Source organism: Euwallacea fornicatus, unplaced genomic scaffold (assembly GCF_040115645.1).
Source record: "Euwallacea fornicatus isolate EFF26 unplaced genomic scaffold, ASM4011564v1 scaffold_71, whole genome shotgun sequence".
In the NCBI taxonomy this organism is placed as follows: Eukaryota; Metazoa; Arthropoda; class Insecta; order Coleoptera; family Curculionidae; genus Euwallacea; species Euwallacea fornicatus.
Genome location: NW_027096039.1, coordinates 118,406 through 124,323, shown reverse-complemented (window position 1 = coordinate 124,323; position 5,918 = coordinate 118,406).

Genomic DNA, 5,918 nt, shown 5'->3' with positions numbered 1-5,918 from the left:
TGCCTAAGTTATCGAGCTTCAAAGTTTGAAAAGTCACAAAAGTAGTGTGTTGAGCACATAAAGTACTATTTTTCTTGGAAATTTAACAAGACGCAATCATGATGTGTTGTGACATCCTGAAAATCTCGTCGAGTTGATTAATTTGTACACTTGTTTAACAAATTTAGTCCTCATTTGCCGAAGTTATCGAGCTTCAAGTTTTAAAAAGTCACAAAAGTAGTGTGTTGAGCACATAAAGTACTATTTTTCTTGGAAATTTAACAAGACGCAATCATGATGTGTTGTGATATCTTCAAAATCTCGTGGAGCTGATTAATTTGACACTTTGTTTAACAAATTTGGTCCTCATTTGCTGAAGTTATCGAGCTTCAAAATTTGAAAAGTCACAAAAGTTGTGTGTTTGAACACATATAGTACTAATTTTCTTGGAAATTCAACAAGATGCAATCATGATGTGTTGTGACATCCTGAAAATCTCGTCGAGTTGATTAATTTGACACTTGTTTAACAAATTTGGTCCTCATTTGCCTAAGTTATCGAGCTTCAAAGTTTGAAAAGTCACAAAAGTAGTGTGTTGAGCACATAAAGTACTATTTTTCTTGGAAATTTAACAAGACGCAATCATGATGTGTGTTGTGACATCCTGAAAATCTCGTCGAGTTAATTAATTTGACACTTGTTTAACAAATTTGGTCCTCATGTGCCTAAGTTATCGAGCTTCAAAGTTTGAAAAGTCACAAAAGTAGTGTGTTGAGCACATAAAGTACTATTTTTCTTGGAAATTTAACAAGACGCAATCATGATGTGTTGTGACATCCTGAAAATCTCGTCGAGTTGATTAATTTGTACACTTGTTTAACAAATTTAGTCCTCATTTGCCGAAGTTATCGAGCTTCAAGTTTTAAAAAGTCACAAAAGTAGTGTGTTGAGCACATAAAGTACTATTTTTCTTGGAAATTTAACAAGACGCAATCATGATGTGTTGTGATATCTTCAAAATCTCGTGGAGCTGATTAATTTGACACTTTGTTTAACAAATTTGGTCCTCATTTGCTGAAGTTATCGAGCTTCAAAATTTGAAAAGTCACAAAAGTTGTGTGTTGAGCTCATAAAGTACTATTTTTCTTGGATATTTAACAAGACGCAATCATGATGTGTTGTGACATCCTGAAAATCTCGTCGAGCTGATTAATTTGACACTTTGTTTCACAAATTTGGTCCTCATTTGCCTAAGTTATCGAGCTTCAAAGTTTGAAAAGTCACAAAAGTAGTGTGTTGAGCACATAAAGTACTATTTTTCTTGGAAATTTAACAAGACGCAATCATGATGTGTGTTGTGACATCCTGAAAATCTCGTCGAGTTGATTAATTTGGCACTTGTTTAACAAATTTGGTCCTCATTTGCTGAAGTTAACGAGCTTCAAAATTTGAAAAGTCACAAAAGTTGTGTGTTTGAACACATATAGTACTAATTTTCTTGGAAATTCAACAAGATGCAATTATGATGTGTTGTGACATCCTGAATATCTCGTCGAGCTGATTAATTTGACACTTTGTTTAACAAATTTGGTCCTCATTTGCCTAAGTTATCGAGCTTCAAAGTTTGAAAAGTCACAAAAGTAGTGTGTTGAGCACATAAAGTACTATTTTTCTTGGAAATTTAACAAGGCGCAATCATGATGTGTTGTGACATCCTGAAAATCTCGTCGAGTTGATTAATTTGACACTTGTTTAACAAATTTGGTCCTCATTTGCCTAAGTTATCGAGCTTCAAAGTTTGAAAAGTCACAAAAGTAGTGTGTTGAGCACATAAAGTACTATTTTTCTTGGAAATTTAACAAGGCGCAATCATGATGTGTTGTGACATCCTGAATATCTCGTCGAGCTGATTAATTTGACACTTGTTTAACAAATTTGGTCCTCATTTGCCTAAGTTATCGAGCTTCAAAGTTTGAAAAGTCACAAAAGTAGTGTGTTGAGCACATAAAGTACTATTTTTCTTGGAAATTTAACAAGACGCAATCATGATGTGTGTTGTGACATCCTGAAAATCTCGTCGAGTTAATTAATTTGACACTTGTTTAACAAATTTGGTCCTCATGTGCCTAAGTTATCGAGCTTCAAAGTTTGAAAAGTCACAAAAGTAGTGTGTTGAGCACATAAAGTACTATTTTTCTTGGAAATTTAACAAGACGCAATCATGATGTGTTGTGATATCTTCAAAATCTCGTGGAGCTGATTAATTTCATACTTTGTTTAACAAATTTGGTCCTCATTTGCTGAAGTTATCGAGCTTCAAAATTTGAAAAGTCACAAAAGTTGTGTGTTTGAACACATATAGTACTAATTTTCTTGGAAATTCAACAAGATGCAATCATGATGTGTTGTGATATCTTCAAAATCTCGTGGAGCTGATTAATTTGACACTTTGTTTAACAAATTTGGTCCTCATTTGCTGAAGTTATCGAGCTTCAAAATTTGAAAAGTCACAAAAGTTGTGTGTTTGAACACATATAGTACTAATTTTCTTGGAAATTCAACAAGATGCAATCATGATGTGTTGTGACATCCTGAAAATCTCGTCGAGTTGATTAATTTGACACTTGTTTAACAAATTTGGTCCTCATTTGCCTAAGTTATCGAGCTTCAAAGTTTGAAAAGTCACAAAAGTAGTGTGTTGAGCACATAAAGTACTATTTTTCTTGGAAATTTAACAAGATGCAATCATGATGTGTTGTGACATCCTGAAAATCTCGTCGAGTTGATTAATTTGACACTTGTTTAACAAATTTGGTCCTCATTTGCCGAAGTTATCGAGCTTCAAGTTTTAAAAAGTCACAAAAGTAGTGTGTTGAGCACATAAAGTACTATTTTTCTTGGAAATTTAACAAGACGCAATCATGATGTGTGTTGTGACATCCTGAAAATCTCGTCGAGTTGATTAATTTGGCACTTGTTTAACAAATTTGGTCCTCATTTGCTGAAGTTAACGAGCTTCAAAATTTGAAAAGTCACAAAAGTTGTGTGTTTGAACACATATAGTACTAATTTTCTTGGAAATTCAACAAGATGCAATTATGATGTGTTGTGACATCCTGAATATCTCGTCGAGCTGATTAATTTGACACTTTGTTTAACAAATTTGGTCCTCATTTGCCTAAGTTATCGAGCTTCAAAGTTTGAAAAGTCACAAAAGTAGTGTGTTGAGCACATAAAGTACTATTTTTCTTGGAAATTTAACAAGGCGCAATCATGATGTGTTGTGACATCCTGAAAATCTCGTCGAGTTGATTAATTTGACACTTGTTTAACAAATTTGGTCCTCATTTGCCTAAGTTATCGAGCTTCAAAGTTTGAAAAGTCACAAAAGTAGTGTGTTGAGCACATAAAGTACTATTTTTCTTGGAAATTTAACAAGGCGCAATCATGATGTGTTGTGACATCCTGAATATCTCGTCGAGCTGATTAATTTGACACTTGTTTAACAAATTTGGTCCTCATTTGCCTAAGTTATCGAGCTTCAAAGTTTGAAAAGTCACAAAAGTAGTGTGTTGAGCACATAAAGTACTATTTTTCTTGGAAATTTAACAAGACGCAATCATGATGTGTGTTGTGACATCCTGAAAATCTCGTCGAGTTAATTAATTTGACACTTGTTTAACAAATTTGGTCCTCATGTGCCTAAGTTATCGAGCTTCAAAGTTTGAAAAGTCACAAAAGTAGTGTGTTGAGCACATAAAGTACTATTTTTCTTGGAAATTTAACAAGACGCAATCATGATGTGTTGTGATATCTTCAAAATCTCGTGGAGCTGATTAATTTCATACTTTGTTTAACAAATTTGGTCCTCATTTGCTGAAGTTATCGAGCTTCAAAATTTGAAAAGTCACAAAAGTTGTGTGTTTGAACACATATAGTACTAATTTTCTTGGAAATTCAACAAGATGCAATCATGATGTGTTGTGATATCTTCAAAATCTCGTGGAGCTGATTAATTTGACACTTTGTTTAACAAATTTGGTCCTCATTTGCTGAAGTTATCGAGCTTCAAAATTTGAAAAGTCACAAAAGTTGTGTGTTTGAACACATATAGTACTAATTTTCTTGGAAATTCAACAAGATGCAATCATGATGTGTTGTGACATCCTGAAAATCTCGTCGAGTTGATTAATTTGACACTTGTTTAACAAATTTGGTCCTCATTTGCCTAAGTTATCGAGCTTCAAAGTTTGAAAAGTCACAAAAGTAGTGTGTTGAGCACATAAAGTACTATTTTTCTTGGAAATTTAACAAGATGCAATCATGATGTGTTGTGACATCCTGAAAATCTCGTCGAGTTGATTAATTTGACACTTGTTTAACAAATTTGGTCCTCATTTGCCGAAGTTATCGAGCTTCAAGTTTTAAAAAGTCACAAAAGTAGTGTGTTGAGCACATAAAGTACTATTTTTCTTGGAAATTTAACAAGACGCAATCATGATGTGTTGTGATATCTTCAAAATCTCGTGGAGCTGATTAATTTGACACTTTGTTTAACAAATTTGGTCCTCATTTGCTGAAGTTATCGAGCTTCAAAATTTGAAAAGTCACAAAAGTTGTGTGTTAAGCTCATAAAGTACTATTTTTCTTGGAAATTTAACAAGACGCAATCAGGATGTGTTGTGACATCCTGAAAATCTCGTCGAGCTGATTAATTTGACACTTTGTTTAACAAATTTCGTCCTCATTTGCTGAAGTTATCGAGCTTCAAAATTTGAAAAGTCACAAAAGTTGTGTGTTGAGCTCATAAAGTACTATTTTTCTTGGAAATTTAACAAGACGCAATCATGATGTGTTGTGACATCCTGAAAATCTCGTCGAGCTGATTAATTTGACACTTTGTTTCACAAATTTGGTCCTCATTTGCCTAAGTTATCGAGCTTCAAAGTTTGAAAAGTCACAAAAGTAGTGTGTTGAGCACATAAAGTACTATTTTTCTTGGAAATTTAACAAGACGCAATCATGATGTGTTGTGATATCTTCAAAATCTCGTGGAGCTGATTAATTTCATACTTTGTTTAACAAATTTGGTCCTCATTTGCTGAAGTTATCGAGCTTCAAAATTTGAAAAGTCACAAAAGTTGTGTGTTTGAACACATATAGTACTAATTTTCTTGGAAATTCAACAAGATGCAATCATGATGTGTTGTGACATCCTGAATATCTGGTCGAGCTGATTAATTTGACACTTTGTTTAAGAAATTTGGTCCTTACTTGCCGAAGTTATCGAGCTTCAAGTTTTGAAAAGCCACAAAAGTAGTGTGTTGAGCACATAAAGTACTATTTTTCTTGGAAATTTAACAAGACGCAATCATGATGTGTTGTGACATCCTGAAAATCTCGTCGAGTTGATTAATTTGACACTTTGTTTAACACATTTAGTCCTCATTTGCCGAAGTTATCGAACTTCAAAATTTGAAAAGTCACAAAAGTTGTGTGTTTGAACACATATAGTACTAATTTTCTTGGAAATTTAACAAGACGCAATCATGATGTGTTGTGACATCCTGAAAATCTCGTCGAGTTGATTAATTTGACACTTGTTTAACAAATGTGGTCCTCATTTGCCTAAGTTATCGAGCTTCAAAGTTTGAAAAGTCACAAAAGTAGTGTGTTGAGCACATAAAGTACTATTTTTCTTGGAAATTTAACAAGACGCAATCATGGTGTGTTGTGATATCTTCAAAATCTCGTGGAGCTGATTAATTTGACACATTGTTTAACAAATTTGGTCCTCATTTGCTGAAGTTATCGAGCTTCAAAATTTGAAAAGTCACAAAAGTTGTGTGTTTGAACACATATAGTACTAATTTTCTTGGAAATTCAACAAGATGCAATCATGGTGTGTTGTGACATCCTGAATATCTCGTCGAGCTGAT